Source organism: Callithrix jacchus, chromosome 8, assembly GCF_049354715.1.
Source record: "Callithrix jacchus isolate 240 chromosome 8, calJac240_pri, whole genome shotgun sequence".
NCBI lineage: Eukaryota > Metazoa > Chordata > Mammalia > Primates > Cebidae > Callithrix > Callithrix jacchus.
This window is the reverse complement of record NC_133509.1, coordinates 26,223,474-26,241,263: the sequence shown is the minus strand read 5'-3', so window position 1 is coordinate 26,241,263 and position 17,790 is coordinate 26,223,474. Positions and strand designations below refer to the sequence as shown.

Sequence of the window (17,790 nt, the reverse complement as noted above, 5' to 3'; positions counted from 1 at the left end):
CTAAGGGTGAGACTGTCTCCCTTCAAGATTAGAAAATAGCACTGTACTCAAAGTTACAACAAGACTTAACATAAAATAGACAAGATTCATTATCTATGAAAGTAATCTGTACCAAGTAGCAATGTACGAGCATGTGGTTGAGAATATTGTCTATAATATGTGTATCAGAAGGAAGAGGCCTCAAGAAAAAGGTCGGAGCTGGAAATGTAGATTAGGGAATCTGAGTCAAAGTTTTGAGATTTGAGGAGCCCTGAGAGAGTTTAAAAAGAGGAGTAGTAAGGAATAGGACTGAACTTCAGAGGTTGCTGCATTTAGAAATGAAGTGGAGTCAGAGAAGCACACAGAGCATTTGGTCACTGCTCGCAGTTGTGCTGAGTAAAGCAGGATAAAGTACTTCATGACCTTTGGACTTTTTATTGGAATTATTAAAAATCAGATTTCAGTATTAACAAATCAAATAAGTGATGGAAAAAAGATCTCTGGATAAGACTATGTGTCATAGAGTCCAATGGAAGGGGAGAAATAGGATAATATTAAAGCCTCAATAAGTAGACAAAAGTTATGTTTTTGTTTATTATGAATAAAAAGTAAACTTTATTTAAAGAGAAATGGTTAAGAAAAAGGAAAAAACTGAAACCCATGGGTGAATACTTAGAGAGAATGAGAGTATTCAGCTTAGCCTGAGGACAAATGAGAATCAAAAATACTGTGGGAACTAGATAAGAGTTTTCTAAGTAAGTAACTCATCTGAGTAAGATGTAAATAACAAAACTTGGAGTATCTTAAACCACTAATGACAATGTTTCTAGAGCATCTTTAAAAACTAAAAGGTAAATATGACTACTCTTATTTTTTTCTTTTTTTTTATTTTTTATTGGATTTTAGGTTTTGGGGTACATGAGCAGAGCATGCAATACAGTTGCGTAGGAACACACATGGCAGTGTGCTTTTCTTTCCTTCTCCCCTTCACCCACACTTGGCATTTCTCCCCAGGCTATCCCTCCCCACCTCCCCCTCCCACTGGCCATCCCCTTTTCCCCCCAATAGACCCCAGTGTTTAGTAATCCCCTTTCTGTGTCCATGTGTTCTCATTTTTCATCACCCACCTATGAGTGTGAATATGCGGTGTTTCATTTTCTGTTCTTGTGTCAGTTTGCTGAGGATGATGTTCTCCAGATTCATCCATGTCCCTACAAACGACAGAAACTCATCATTTCTGATTGCTGCATAATATTCCATGGTGTATATGTGCCACATTTTCCCAATCCAGTCTATTATCAATGGGCATTTGGGTTGATTCCAGGTCTTTGCTATTGTAAACAGTGCTGCAATAAACATTCGTGTACATGTGTCCTTATAGTAGAAGGATTTATAGTCTTTTGGATATATACCCAGTAATGGGATTGCTGGGTCAAATGGAATTTCTATTTCTAAGGCCTTGAGGAATCGCCACACTCTCTTCCACAATGGTTGAACTAATTTACACTCCCACCAACAGTGTAAAAGTGTTCCTTTTTCTCCACATCCTCTCCAGCATCGGTTGTCTCCAGATTTTTAATGATCGCCATTCTAACTGGCGAGAGATGGTATCTCAATGTGGTTTTGATTTGCATCTCTCTGATGACCAGTGACGATGAGCATTTTTTCATATGATTGTTGGCCTCATATATGTCTTCTTTCGTAAAGTGTCTGTTGATATCCTTTGCCCACTTTTGAATGGGCTTGTTTGTTTCTTTCCTGTAAATCCGTTTGAGTTCTTTGTAAATTCTGGATATCAGCCCTTTGTCAGATGGGTAAACTGCAAAAATTTTTTCCCATTCTGTTGGTCGCCGATCCACTCTAGTGACTGTTTCTTTTGCCGTGCAGAAGTTGCGGAGTTTCATTAGGTCCCATTTGTCTATTTTGGCTTTTGTTGCCAATGCTTTTGGTGTTTTGTTCATAAAGTCCTTGCCTACTCCTATGTCCTGGATAGTTTTGCCTAGATTTCCTTGTAGGGTTTTTATTGTGCCAGGTCTTATGTTTAAGTCTTTAATCCATCGGGAGTTAATTTTAGTGTAAGGTGTCAGGAAGGGGTCCAGTTTCTGCTTTCTGCACATGGCTAGTCAGTTTTCCCAACACCATTTGTTAAACAGGGAATTCTTTCCCCATTGCTTGTTTTTGTCGGATTTATCAAAGATTGTATAGTTGTAGATATGTTGTGTTGCCTCCGGTGCCTCTGTTTTGTTCCATTGGTCTATATCTCTGTTTTGGTACCAGTACCATGCTGTTTTGATTACTGTAGCCTTGTAGTATAGTTTGAAATCTGGTAGTCTGATGCCCCCCGCTGTGTTCTTTTTGCTTAGAATTGACTTGGCTATGCGGGCTCTCTTTTGGTTCCATATGAAGTTCATGGTGGTTTTTTCCAGTTCTGTAAAGAAAGTCAATGGTAGCTTGATGGGGATAGCGTTGGTTCTGTAAATTACTTTGGGCAGTATAGCCATTTTCACGATATTAATTCTTCCTAACCATGAACATGGAATGTTTCTCCATCTGTTTGTGTCCTCTCTGATTTCGTTGAGCAGTGGTTTGTAGTTCTCCTTGAAGAGGTCTCTTACATTCCTTGTGAGTTGTATTCCAAGGTATTTTATTCTTTTTGTAGCAATTGTGAATGGCAGTTCGTTCTTGATTTGGCTTTCTTTAAGTCTGTTATTGGTGTAGATGAATGCTTGTGATTTTTGCACATTGATTTTATATCCTGAGACTTTGCTGAAGTTGCTTATCAGTTTCAGGAGTTTTTGGGCTGAGGTGATGGGGTCTTCTAGGTATACTATCATGTCGTCTGCAAATAGAGACAATTTGGCTTCCACCTTTCCTATTTGAATACCCTTTATTTCTTTTTCTTGCCTGATTGCTCTGGCTAGAACTTCCAGAACTATATTGAATAGGAGTGGTGAAAGAGGGCATCCTTGTCTAGTGCCGGATTTCAAAGGGAATGCTTCCAGTTTTTGCCCATTCAGTAGGATATTGGCTGTTGGTTTGTCATAAATAGCTTTTATTACTTTGAGATACATTCCATCGATACCGAGTTTATTGAGGGTTTTTAGCATAAAGGGCTGTTGAATTTTGTCAAATGCCTTCTCTGCGTCAATGGAGGTAATCATGTGGTTTTTGTTTTTGGTTCTGTTTATGTGGTGAATTACGTTGATAGACTTGCGTATGTTGAACCAGCCTTGCATCCCCGGGATGAATCCTACTTGATCATGGTGAATAAGTTTTTTGATTTGCTGTTGCATTTGGCTTGCCAATATTTTATTGAAGATTTTTGCATCTATGTTCATCATGGATATTGGCCTGAAGTTTTCTTTTCTTGTTGGGTCTCTGCCGGGTTTTGGTATCAGGATGATGTTGGTCTCGTAAAATGATTTGGGAAGGATTCCCTCTTTTTGGATTGTTTGAAATCGTTTTAGAAGGAATGGTACCAGCTCCTCTTTATGTGTCTGGTAGAATTTGGCTGTGAATCCGTCTGGACCTGGGCTTTTTTTGTGTGGTAGTCTCTTAATTGCTGCCTCGACTTCTGACCTTGTTATTGGTCTATTCATAGTTTCAGCTTCCTCCTGGTTTAGGCTTGGGAGGACACAGGAGTCCAGGAATTTATCCATTTCTTCCAGGTTTACTAGTTTATGTGCATAGAGTTGTTTGTAATATTCTCTGATGATGGTTTGAATTTCTGTGGAATCTGTGGTGATTTCCCCTTTATCATTTTTTATTGCATCTATTTGGTTGTTCTCTCTTTTATTTTTAATCAATCTGGCTAGTGGTCTGTCTATTTTGTTGATCTTTTCAAAAAACCAGCTCTTGGATTTATTGATTTTTTGAAGGGTTTTTCGTGTCTCAATCTCCTTCAGTTCAGCTCTGATCTTAGTTATTTCTTGTCTTCTGCTGGGTTTTGAGTTTTTTTGATCTTGCTCCTCTAGCTCTTTCAATTTTGATGATAGGGTGTCAATTTTGGATCTCTCCATTCTCCTCATATGGGCACTTATTGCTATATACTTTCCTCTAGAGACTGCTTTAAATGTGTCCCAGAGGTTCTGGCATGTTGTGTCTTCATTCTCATTGTTTCGAAGAACTTCTTTATTTCTGCCTTCATTTCGTTGTTTACCCAGTCAACATTCAAGAGCCAGTTGTTCAGTTTCCATGGAGCTGTGCGGTTCTGGGTTGGTTTCTGTCTTCTGAGTTCTAACTTGATTGCACTATGGTCTGAGAGGCTGTTTATTATGATTTCAGTTGTTTTGCATTTGTTGAGTAGTGCTTTACTTCCAATTATGTGGTCAATTTTTGAGTAGGTGTGATCTGGTGCTGAGAAGAATGTATATTCTGTGGATTTGGGGTGGAGAGTTCTGTAAATGTCTATCTATCAGGTTTGCTTGCTCCAGGTCTGAGTTCAAGCCCTGGATATCCTTGTTGATTTTCTGTCTGGTTGATCTGTCTAATATTGACAGTGGAGTGTTAAAGTCTCCCACTATTATTGTGTGGGAGTCTAAGTCTCCTTGTAAGTCATTAAGAACTTGCCTTATGTATCTGGGTGCTCCTGTATTGGGTCCATATATGTTTAGGATGGTTAGCTCTTCTTGTTTTATTGATCCTTTTACCATTATGTAATGGCCCTCTTTGTCTCTTTTGATCTTTGTTGCTTTAAAGTCTATTTTATCAGAGATGAGAATTGCAACTCCTGCTTTTTTTTGCTCTCCATTTGCTTGGTAAATCTTCCTCCATCCCTTTATTTTGAGCCTTTGTGTATCCTTGCATGTGAGATGGGTTTCCTGTATACAGCACACTGATGGGTTTTGGATTTTTATCCAATTTGCCAGTCTGTGTCTTTTGATTGGTGCATTTAGTCCATTTACATTTAGGGTTAATATTGTTATGTGTGAATTTGATACTGCCATTTTGATGCTAAGTGGCTGTTTTGCCTGTTAGTTGTTGTAGATTCTTCATTATGTTGATGCTCTTTAGCATTTAGTGTGATTTTTGGAATGGCTGGTACTGGTTGATCCTTTCTATGTGTAGTGCCTCTTTTAGGAGCTCTTATAAAGCAGGCCTGGTGGTGACAAAATCTTGAGTACTTGCTTGTTCGCAAAGGATTTTATTTTTCCTTCACTTCTGAAGCTCAGTTTGGCTGGATATGAAATTCTGGGTTGAAAGTTCTTTTCTTTAAGAATGTTGAATATTGGCCCCCACTCTCTTCTGGCTTGTAGTGTTTCTGCCGAGAGATCTGCTGTGAGTCTGATGGGCTTCCCTTTGTGGGTAACTCGACCTTTCTCTCTGGCTGCCCTTAGTATTTTCTCCTTTATTTCAACCTTGTTGAATCTGACGATTATGTGCCTTGGGGTTGCTCTCCTTGCAGAATATCTTTGTGGTGTTCTCTGTATTTCCTGCATTTGAGTGTTGGCCTGTCTTGCTAGGTGGGGGAAGTTTTCCTGGATGATGTCCTGAAGAGCTTGGATTCATTCTCTTCATCCCTTCTGGTACACCTATCAAACGTAGGTTAGGTCTTTTCACATAGTCCCACATTTCTTGGAGACTTTGTTCATTCCTTTTTGCGCTTTTTTCTCTAATCTTGGTTTCTCGTTTAATTTCATTGAGTTGGTCTTCGACTTCAGATATTCTTTCTTCTGCTTGGTCAATTCGGCTATTGAAACTTGTGCATGCTTCGTGTAGTTCTCGTATTGTGTTTTTCAGCTCCTTTAATTCATTCATATTCCTCTCTAAGTTATCCATTCTTGTTATCATTTCCTAATATCTTTTTTCAAGTTCCTTAGTTTCTTTGCATTGATTTAATACATGTTCTTTTAGCTCACAAAAGTTTCTCATTATCCACCTTCTGAAGTCTAATTCCGTCATTTCGTCACAGTCATTCTCAGTCCAGCTTTGTTCCCTTGCTGGTGAGGAGTTTTGGTCCTTTCTAGGAGGCGAGGTGTTCTGGTTTCGGGTGTTTTCCTCCTTTTTTCGCTGGTTTATTCCCATCTTTGTGGGTTTATCCGTTTGTCGTCTGCATAGTTGCTAACTTTTCGATTGGGTCTCTGAGTGGACACCCAGATTGTGGATGATGAAGTATTTCTGTACTTGGTTTTCCTTCTACCAGCCTAGCCCCTTTGCTGTACGACTGCTGAGTTCCACTCCAGGCCCTGCTTGTCTGGGGTGCACCTCTAGCAGCTGTGGCACAGTGAGGGATGCTACCAGTTTCTTTTTCTTCTATCTTTGTCCCAGGATGATGCCTGCCAAATGTCAGTCTTTTTGATATAGAGGGGTCAGGGAGCTGCTTGAGGAGACAGTCTGTACTTTTTAGGAGCTCAATTGCTGAGCTGTGAGCTCTGTTGTTCATTCAGGGCTGTTAGGCTGCTATGTTTGATTCTGCTGCAACAGAGCTCATTAAAAAAACCCTTTTTTTCTCAAATGCTCTGTGTTGGGGGGTTCAGGCTTTATTTTTCAATGTCCATTGAGGTGTCCTGCCCAGCTAGGAGGCAGACTAGACACTGTTTGCCTGCCGAGGCTCCGCCCTGCTGTTGTGTGATTCGCCCTGTTCCTGCAGGCTCTGCTGTGGTGTCCACCATGCCCTGCAGCAGAGTCTCTTCATTGTAGCGTGTTGCCTCAGCAACGGCAGGCTGCGTCAGCAGTGGGCGTGTATCTCAGTAGGGACGGGTTGCCTCGGCAACGGCTGGCTGCGTCAGCAGTGGGCATGTATTTCAGTTGGGGCGGGTTGCCTTGGTAGTGGTGGATGCCCCTCTCCCACAGAGCGTCTTGCACCATCTGCTTGGGATAGTTTGAAATCGCGGTTTTGTTCGTCCCACTGGGTACCTGAAACGCTCTGTCCCTGCAATCCCCTGGGCTGGCCTACTGTCCAAGTCTCGTTCAGTCTCAAGTCCAGCCCTCTCAAGTCTCAGGTTGCCGGTTCAACAGGGCACCCGGACAAGCGTGCCCTGTGGGGATTGCTGGGTAGGGCCGGCCGCCGCCGCCCCGGCTGCCGGCTTCACCAGGCAGACATACTGCCTGGCATCCCATGTCTTTTTTATACTTGGGAGTTTCCCCATTCTGTGGGCAACAAAGATCAGTCTGGAAATGCAGCTCCGACTCACCTCTTTGCGGATTCAACGAGAGCTCCAATCCTGGGTTGTTCTCACAGCGCCATCTTGAGTCCTTTCCTCAATTTATGTTTTTTTTAGTAGAGACAGTTAACCAGGCTGAGGTCAGTAGAATGTATTTAATGCCACTGTAGCGTTTTTTTAAAAATGGTGAAAATGCCAGCCTGGTCAACCTCAGGCTGGCATTTTCACCATTTTTAATGAGATGCTACAGTGGCATTAAATACATTCTAGTAGCTGTGCAGCCATCACCACCATCTGTCTTCAGAACGTTTACATCTTCTGAGGCTGAAACTCCTTAACCATTAAGCAATCACCAAGGCTTTTAAAATAGTGGTTTTTGGAGATAGCAGGCGGCCCTCCTTGAGAAGAGTGGGAGAAGTTGTAAGAGAAAGTGAGAGAATGTGGAACCATCTGGGGAGAAGGGGCAGGAATTTGCAGGGAGAAAGCAAGGGCCCTGGGGCAGGGAGGCTTAGCACACTCAGCACACTCTGGGATGCTGCATGGGCTCTTTCCTTCCTTCCACAGCCACCCCACTGCCACTATCCTGGTTTCACCCTCTTTCCCTGTGAGGAAATGGTGGGAATTTTATTATTTTCTTTTATTTTTGAGACAGAGTCTCTCTCTGTCGCCCAGGCTGGAATACAGTGGTGTGACCTTGGCTCACTGCAACCTCTGCCTCCCGGGTTCAAGCAATTCTCCTGCCTCAACCTCCCAAGTAGTTGGGACTACAGGTGCGTGCCACCACACCCGGCTAACTTTTGTATTTTTAGTAGAGACGGGGTTTCCCTGTGTTAGCCAGGATGGTCTCAATCTCCTGACCTTGTGATCCTCCTGCCTCAGTCTCCCAAAGGGCTGGGATTACGGGCGTGAGCCACTGCACCCAGCATGGTGAGCATTTTAACCATTTCACTGCCTCCTGCTGGCAGCAGCCCACTCCTGCACCCTCTTCACAGGCTTGAAGTGGGACACAACAGCTCACAGATGAGGGGTGGGGATTGAGGGGGTGGGGGGGCGTCTGCAGGGTGCAAAAGGACTTGTCCACAGGACTTGTCCCATACCCCACAGACCAGCTTCCGGGGGGTATGGGAGGTGCTGAGTGTTGAGAGAAAGCAGGGTTTGATTCTCTTTTTGACCCCCTTGGGAAAGAGGCCCCTGGGGAGCTGGAGGTAGAATCACACTTAAGGCCCCTTTTTTTCCTGGAGTTTCCCACCAGCCTTTGAAAGTCCTGGATGTTTAGCTGGAGAAGCCTGGGGGTGGGGGTATGAGATGGTGTTTCTCAAATATTTGAGAGCCAGCTCTGTGGGAGGAGGCACCTGTGCTCTGGTGGTCCCACTGTTGGAGATTGGGGGTGGGAGGTGAGTGGAAGTGAAAGACTGGCTGTAGAGTGAGGGGAGCGAAGTGGATGTTGGATTTCTGTGAAGAGAAGGATGAAGGATGTCCCAACACCCAGCATAGTTCGCAGGGAAGCAGATGGCCTCTGAGGGAGTGAGATTCCCATCACTGGGAGGATTCAAGTCAGCAGTTTTGTAGCTGAACAGAAAAGCTCTGGAATCAGGGCTGGGGGACATTGGACACGTTCCTCAATGGCTGTGTGCCTCATTTTCTTCATTTGTAAAATGAGGATAGCAATGGAATGGGCTGGCTTTAGAGTTTTGTGAGAAGTGAGATCATGATTCTGACACAGTAGCCAGCACTTAGAAGGCACCCAGGATAGGAAAGGGGTACATGGGGAGGGGGGTGTTCCTGGATGAGGCAGGGAGTTCGATTAACTCCTCACCACGAGCCCACTAGCCCTGAGTTTCATAGAAGGAACACTCAGGGGCTCATTGTGACAGTGCTGCTGAGTTACCTGAAGTTCACCACCTGCCCTCAAATGAGCAGTTTACCCCCTCCCCCCACCAATGGGGTGTGAGGACAGTACCCTGTGATTATGCACAAGGCAGGGGTTATTTATTCTGTTTTACAGATGAGGAGAGTGAGGCTGAGAGCCTCCTTGGCTTGCCCAGTGTAGACATGGGGAGACAGGAACGAGATGAGGATTCCAGAAGCCTGGTCAGGGCCCTGACCTGTCGTGATGGCCCTTATGGAGCCTGGCCCCTGGACTTCCCTCTGTCAGAGGAGTTACCTGTCTTACTGGGAAGAAGGCAGGTGTAGTCCACCAGGCATGGTGTGTTTTTTTTTGTTTTTTGAGACATAGTTTTGCTCTTGTCACCCAGGCTGGAGTACAATGGTGCAATCTCAGCTCTCTGTAACCTCCACTTCAAGTGATTCTCCTGCCTCAGCCTCCTGAGTAGGTGGGATTACAGGTGCCTGCCGCCATGCCCAGCTAATTTTTGTATTTTTAGGAGAGATGGGGTTTCACTACATTGACTAGGCTGGTCTTGAACTCCTGACCTCAGGTGATCTGCCTGCTTCTGCCTCTCAATATGCTGGGATTACAGGTGTAAGCCACCATGCCTGGCCACCAGGCAAGGTTTTTAAGGAAACTTCCTTTCCCTAGAGCCCAAGTGTGGAGGCCCCCTGCTGCTTTGCTCCACAAGAAGCCCCTGCCCAGAACTTCTAGTGGACAGAGCACAGCAGCCTAACCCCAGCCCATGAGGCAGAACACCTTGTTTTTTGTTTTGAGATGGAGTCTTGCTCTGTCACCCAGGCTGGAGTGCAGTGGTGTGATCTTGGCTCACTGCAACCTCCACCTCCTGGGTTCAAGCGATTCTCCTGAGGCAGGGCTCTTATTGTGGCCCCATAGCAGATGAGGAAACTAAGACTCGGGGTACACAGCTGGTAGAGGCCAAAGCTGGGATTTAAATTTGGCAGCCTGGCTTTAAAGCTTGCCTTTACCCACAGTGGAAGGGGCAGGGTACCATCTCTGAATCCATTGCCTCTATCCTTGGAAGGCACCTTGGATTTAGGGGCTACGTGTACTCCTTCTGAGCCTTGGCCAGCATACTGTTAAGAGGAGCTGGCATTGCTGGGGCCCCTGCCAGCTGGAGTTGGGAACATCTCACCCTATGCTGGCAGGTGGCTAAGAGTCAGATTGGCCTATCAGACAGAGGAATGCCTTGGAGTCCCTTGGAACATGGATTCCTAAAGGTGAAACACTACTGTAGCCTTCAACCCTCCTGGGGGCTTTCCCAGCCTCAGCCCTGGAGATTCTGGCTGAGGAGGGCTGGGCAGGGGGTGGGAGTGTGTTGTGTAACCCCTCTGCCAGTGATTCAAATGCATACACAGGCAGGCTGGGGAACAACTGTTTACTTCTAACTGCTGGACCATGAATGCCTGTCTCAGATTGTCTAGGGGAGCCTGGAGGGGCCTTCCAAGCCAGGGGAGCTTTGACAGCCACTAGTTGAAGTGAATGTGTGTTGCATGCATTATGCTTCTGAGTTTGCTGTGGAGGTGAAGGGGCTCAGTGAGTTGGGCTGGGTTCCTCTGGGCCACCCTTGCCAGCTGCTGGGTGCCTGCAAGATTCAAAGGTTGGGTGTGCTGGCTGGTGTCTGTAACTTCTGAGAAGCCCAGATCTCGGCCAGCATGACAAAGAAGGAGACTGAATCAGGTTGTGAGCTTCTCATTGCTGGGAACAGTCAAGCAGAGGCAAGGGGGCTTAGTACGGGGATGACCCAGGTTTGGCAGGGTGCACTGACTGGCTGACTGGCTTCTCAGACTCTGTTTCTTTTTTTTTTTTTTTTTTTGAGACGGAGACTTGCTGTCACCCAGGCTGGAGTGCAGTGGGGCAATCTCAGCTCACCACAACCTCCACCTCCCAAGTTCAAGCAATTCTCCTGCCTCAGCCTCCCAAGTAACTGAACTATAGACATGCGCCATCACGCCCAGCTAATTTTTGTATTTTTAGTAGTCTGGGTAACAACAGTGAAACTCCGTTTTGTTACCCAGGCTGGAGTGCAATGGCAGGATCTCGGCTCACCACAGCCTCCGCCTCCGGGGTTCAAGCAATTCTCCTGCCTCGGCCTCCCGAGTAGCTGGGACTACAGGCACACGCCACCATGCCCAGCTAATTTTTGTATTTTTAGTAGAGATGGGGTTTTACCTTGTTGACCAGGATGGTCTCGATCTCTTGACCTTGTGATCCACCTGCCTCGGCCTCCCAAAGTGCTGGGCTTATAGGCATGAGCCACCGCACCTGGCCTATTATTTTATTTTATTTTTTGAGACAGGATCTTACTCTGCCACCCTGGCTGGAGTGCAGTGGTGTGATCTCAGCTCACTGCAACTTCCACCTCCTGGTTTCAAATGATTCTCCTGCTTCAGCCTCCCAAGTACCTGGGACTACAGGTATGCACCACCACACCCAGGGAATTTTAATATTTTTAGTAGAGACAAGGTTTCTCCATTTTAGACAGGCTGGTCTTAAACTCCTGACCTCAGGTGATCCACCGGCCTTAGCCTCCCAAAAAGGGCTGGGATTACAGGCATGAGCCACCGAGCACAGCCTCAATAGTATTATACATTTAGTACTCTTACCCCTGGATACTGTGTTTCCAAGCTCTCTACACATTTCCATGTGTGCACTGGGTGGGTGTTAACTGTCAGATAGGATTCTGTGGTTGGAATCCATGTGACATTCATCACCCTAGAGACAGATGCCAAGGCTGCCTCCAATATCCCACTGTCAGGGTCACCACCACCGTGGCCATCCTTGTCCATGTCCCCTGTGGACCTTGCCTGTTTTTCTAGCAAGCATTTTTTCTTATCCCACATCCGTCTGCCTTGGGTTTTAAAATAGCCGCATGGTTTTCTTAGTTTTTGATGTTCCATAGTTAAGCCAATTACCTACTGACAGACCTTTTAATTTTTTCTCTCCTCATCTCACTCAAACTGTGAATAGCCTTGTTTAATCATCAGTTTGCACACATGCAAGCGCATTTCTAGGCGAAAGTCCTCGGGATGGAATTGCTGAGGCAGAGGGTCTGTGCTTTTGTCATTTGCATGGATACTGCCAGAAAAGTGTGAGAATGTCTCTTTCCCACCCATCAGCAAAGCTGCCTTCTAGCACTAAAGTTCTTTGAGGCTCAGAAAGTGTGGGGGTCTAGCTGGGATAACACAGCCAGTGAGGGTTGGCACTGAGCCTGGCCTGCAGGAAACTGAACCCTGGCCAGTGACCTTCCCAAGGCATAGCTTTGGCTTCTTCGTGTCCAAAGCTTCACAGAATCTGGGACCTTTCTAGTAAGTGTGGGGGCTTCAGCCTTTGGAATGAATGTGTGTGGTAAGCAACCCTTCCAAGTTCCCATTGGCCCAGAGAGGTGTCAGCCCAGGAACTCGTCACATGAAAGCCCCTGGTAGGCTGTGTCAGGCCCAGCCTCCATAGATCCCTGACCCTTCCCCGCCTCCACCTCCCCTGTAGCATCTTCATAAATGGCTGTTGGAGTGAGGCATCCTCGGGAACCTGGAGCAGTGTTGCCTGGAGACAACTGGGCAACAGATCTGAGTTATTTATTTTTTTGAGACAGAGTCTTGTTCTGTCGCCCAGGCTGGAGTGCAGTGGCATGATCTTGGCTTGCTGCAACCTCCACCTCCCAGGTTCAAGCGATTCTTCTGCCTCAGCCCCCCGAGTAGCTGGGATTACAGGCACCTGTCACATACTTGGCTAATTTTTCTATTTTTAGTAGAGATGGGGTTTCACCATATTGGCCTGGCTGCCACTTAGTTGTGTGACCTCAGACAAGTCATGTAATATCTCTGAGCCTCAGTTTCCAGATCTGTAAAATGAAGATCGTCACACCTGCCTTGACAGGATTTTGAGAGTAACTCCTGACCTTAGGTGATCCACCCACCTTGGTCTCCCAAAGTGCTGGGATTATAGGCATGAGGCGCTGTGGCCCACCAGATCTAAGTTATTTAAAGAAGGGAGAGGGTGGGAGGAGTGGGGTGACAGCCTATTTATTCAAGGATGGATGGCCCCACTGCTGTAGGCTTGGCAGCTGCCTCCCACCCTCGTCTTTCCCAGTGTCCAGAGCCTGGGACTCTGGAGCAAGACTCACTAGAAGGCCACTTGGAGCACCTTTCTGTTGGCAGTGAGGGTAGGGGATTCTCTGCATGTCCTAGGGAGCTGTGTATAAATGCTGGCTCGGGGAGTGAGGAGGTGTGGGCATAAGGGACCATGCCTCGAAGAGGAATCTTCTGATGTTGATAACCACAACTTCTATTATGAACATATCTTGGACAGCTACTCACTAAGGATTTTAAATTTATTAGTTCATTTGATCTCAGAACCCTGTCAAGAGAGGTATGACTATCCCCATTTTATAGATATGGAAAGGAGTCTCAGAAAGATTAAGTGACTTGCCTGAGGTCACACAGCTAAGTGGCAGAAACCAAATGAAAACTCAGGTCTTTCTGATGCAGAAGCCAGAACAAACCTCTGTACATTGCTGGAGATGGAAGGGCCCTGGAACGCACCCATGTCCCCCACTTGGAACTGACCTAGAAGGTCCTGCATCCTGCCCCACTGGGTGTCACCGTCTGTGCTTCCCCAGCACCTGGCCCCACCCCAACCCTGCAGGAAATGCAGGACTCTCAAATGATCTGTGACTTGTCTGCCTCTCCCACAGGTCTGTGAGCACCTCAAGGGCAGGGCAGGGTCTTATTCATCTCTGTGCCCTGAGCCCAGGGTCAAGCACCTAGCAGGTACTTAAAGAGCATTTCCGTATGGAGCTTGGATGCCTGAGCAGCTCTCCCTCGGACAGTGGCCAGTCGTCTATCTGTGGGCCCCCACCGTTTCCTGACAGCCCTTCAGGGACCAGAAGAAATGATCCTTCCTTTGTTGTTGTCTACTTGTTTACTGTGTCCTCCCAGTGCACAAAAATGTCAGTACCATGAAGGCAGGAACTTGTCTGCTTCATCCACTTCTCTGGGGACTGAACAAGTCTTAGAATATAGAAGGGGCTACGTAAATGTTTCTTGACAGGCTGAATGACTAAATAATTTTAAAAATTTTATTTTTAATTGAGACAGAGTCTTGCTCTGTCACCCATGCTGGAGTGCAGTGATGTGATCTTGGCTCACTGCAACCTCTACCTCCTGGTTTCAAGCAGATTCTCACCTCAGCCTCCCAAATAGCTGAGATTACAGGGCCACGCCACCATGCCTGGCTATTTTTTGCATTTTAAGTAGAGACAGAGTTTCGCCACATTGGCCAGGCTGGTCTTGAACTGACCTCTGGTGATCCACCTGCCTTGGCCTCCCAAAGTGCTGGTATTATAGGCATGAGCCACCGTACCCAGCCTGACTGACTAAACAAATGAATAAAATATTTGTGGAATGAATGAACCAGGATTCCTTCCTCCTTTTCTCTCCTGATCTGATGGAGCATCTCCCTGAAGAACTTGAAGAATGTTCTGGAGCTAGACTCACCCTCCTGCCACATATCCTGGGTGCCCTTCAGTCTGGCCCTTAAGTGGTCCCGTGGGGATGGAGGGGAGCAAAATCTGGTCCCTGCTCTTATAGGAACCTCACTGTCCGTGCAGCATGTTCAAACTGCAGGTCATGGGCAAAATAAGTGTAGTAGTGCCCTGCACTCAGCAATAACAAAAAGAAATAGGACAAGATAGATTAGAAAGTACCAGAATGGCCAGGCCCAGTGGCTCACACTTGTAATCCCAGCACTTTGGGAGGCTGAGGCAAGTGGATCACCTGAGGTCAGGAATTCAAGACCAGCCTGGCCAACATGGTGAATCCCCCTCTCTACTAAAAATACAAAAATTAGCCGGGTGTGGTGGCAAGGGCTTGTAATTCCAGGTACTCAAGAGGCTGAGGCAGAAGAGTTGCTTGAACCTAGGAGGCGGAGGTTGCAGTGAGCACCATCGCCACTGCACTCCAGCAGGAAGGGAGGCAGGGAGGCAGGGAGGAAGGGAAGGATCCAAGGCAGTAAGTCTAAGCATTTTTTTGTGAATAATACATTTGCATATCTCTATAGCTGGTCCTGGTATAAAATGTATTTCTTACTTTGATACATTTGATCTTGATAAAAAAAGATTTGAACCTTGTGTGTGAATTTGGGAGTCAGGGGATGTGATCCTTAGGCTTAGACCTAAAGAGGGATATAACCAAAAAAATGCATAATCCTGCCCATAATGTAATGCCGATAACTGAACATGTATCCTGAGCCAGGTAGGGGTGCTCAGGCCCCAGGGCCTGGCAGGGAAGAGAGAGGAAGGAGTCCAGAGTGGACAGAGATCCCATGGGCAGATAGGGGAGGAGTCCAAGGTAAACTGCCTGGAGGAGGAACCCGAACTCAGCCTCCAAACACCCCTCTGCCCTGGCAGATTTAGGGCCAGGTCATAGTGTGAGCTTGGGTAGCAACAGTAATAGCAGGAACAGCTGCCATCAGTAAATGCTGGCCGAATGCCAAGCACCTTTTATCCTCCAGACTTTCCCAGGAAGAAAGAACTGCTCTTCACATCATTTAACGAAAGAGGAGACTTGGAGCATTGGGGTCATACGGTGGTAAAGTGGCTGTGGCTAGATCCAAGCCCAGGTCTGCCCTGCTTCAAGCCCTTGTCTTAAGATTTCACACAGATGGGGGCTGAAAAAATGGGAGTGCTGGATGCTGGGGATAGGGTAGTGGGCCCGGGAGGGCGGATGGCCAGGGCAGACAGGGGATCCATCTGTGCTGGGACTCAGGCATCAGGGATGAGTTTGCCTTAGGCTCAGAGACCACCGGGCTCAGGGAGAAACCTCAGGCCCCAAGACTCCCATCCTGGAGGGTGCACATGGCCCATGTTCTTGGCAGTAATGTGGTCACAAGGACCAAAGCCAGGCCAGCCCCTTTCCTGATGTTGTCCACTCCTCAGGCACAGTGTCCCCCAGCTGTGGCAGATGTCGTCGCGGAGTGGGGAGTGGAGAAGAGCAGCAGGGCCTGTTTCCCATCTTTGATCAAGATTCATCTTTGCCGGTTTGAACTCAGCTCCTCTGCTTTACAGCAAGTCATTTGTGCCTGTCAGGAAATAATTTTTGGCTGGAGTGTTCCCTCGAGGGAATCTGAGGTTCCCACAGCTCACGCTTCTGCCCAGGGACTGAACTTGGAAGCTCTCTTCCAAGAGCACCTGCGCCTTGCTTGGGCTGATGGGGCAGTGGACAGCCACAGGCGAGTCTCTCAGGACATAACAGGTTACTCATATTCTTTGCAGCAGTGGCTTATCTGGTTTTGGACTGTGCCAGGTGCTTTGCATATGTGCTACACATACACACATGCTCACTCATAAAGCCACACTCACTCCCACTAGACACTTGCACAAACACAGATCCCTGCAAATATGAGTTCACACACGAGCAACACAACCATGATAACATGTCTTGGGGGCTTGCAAGTGTGGGATGTGGGTGCTGGCAGTGCTGGTGGAGTACTGAGTGAGTGGGGGTCAGTCCTGAACTCTGTCCTTCCTGAGATCCTGTTTTGGGACCCATGAATCTTTTCACAGGGGACTTTGGGCTTTTGCTCTGAGCTTCCAGACTTCTCAGGAATCTTTTGCTGCAGTTTGAGAGGCATAAATTGGCTCAGCTGAGAGAGCTGGCTTGACTGACTGTTTCTTTCTGCCTGGGGCTGGAGAGAGAGCAGAGGACCTTCTCTTGGGTGTATCAGAAGGCTCTGTGGCCTCTCTCCTTCAGCATTCAGCCCCTGTTCCTCTCCCAGGCCCAGGGTGGGGCAGATCCAACTGTGAATCTTTCTTGTGGTTGCCGGGACTTCTAGCCCCATGGCCAGCAGACAGCCAGGACTGCAGGACTTGCTGCTATTCTGAGTAGGGACTTGGCAGGCCCTCTGGGGGGCTGGTGGTAGGCTGGTAAGGCTGGGCACTGTGGTTTGGATGCAGTCTGTGGCCTGACCCTGAGGTACCTCCAGGCCCTCAGCCCCCTACCTACCAGCTGAACCCTGACGCTATTAGAGCCAGAAGGGTTGTGACTACAGGCTCTCCTGAGGACATCTTTGCCCTGGGCTTTTCTGCTTAGTTCAACAAGAACACCTACTGTGTGTGTACCAAGCACAAATGAATGTATGAAGATGTGCCAGGCACTGTGCTATGGACCAAAAGACAGGTCAGACACAGGTAGGACATAGCTTAAATGTCCTCTGGAAGCTAGAGAGGCACACGGCCATGGATCCCAGCATCTGCTGGGCAGGGAGGGTGAGGGGAAGCAAAATGTGTGCATTTGTATGTATGTATGTGCATATGGGCATGTACTGTGTTTATATATGTGTGCATGCATGCCTCTGCATGCATGTATGTATTTGGATACATATGTGCATTATGTGTATATATCTGTATGCATATGCATGTACATACATGTATATGTGTGCATCTGCTCACACACATGCATGCCCCTTAGTCTTGGCCTAGAGGAGGGCATTATCCTGGAATGCATCTTCAGGATGGCAGGCTTCAGTTGGGGGAGTCTGAGACAGTGGGTGGGATGGGATATGGGGCTGTGGTGAGGAGTAAGGAAGGAAACTGTGGCCCAGGATGGAAGCCCTACAGTGTGCCACACACAATGCCTGGACATTACTTGCCCAGCTCATGGCTCCTCAAACACCTCTTTGAAGGAGGATGAGGCCAACTTGTGGATGCAGAAGTTGGGAATCTGAGAACTTATCTCACGTTTCCCAGACCACACAGCCAGTAAATTGTGAGCCACTTTGAGCCTAGCTCTGCCAGACTCTGAA

General features: G+C 47.0%; 1 pseudogene; it reads left to right on the top strand.

Moving 5' to 3' along the window:
• LOC118145142 (uncharacterized) overlaps window positions 1–16,821 on the top strand; it is a 59,045-nt pseudogene extending 42,224 nt beyond the window's left edge.
• The last annotated feature ends 969 nt before the right edge of the window (window positions 16,822–17,790 follow it).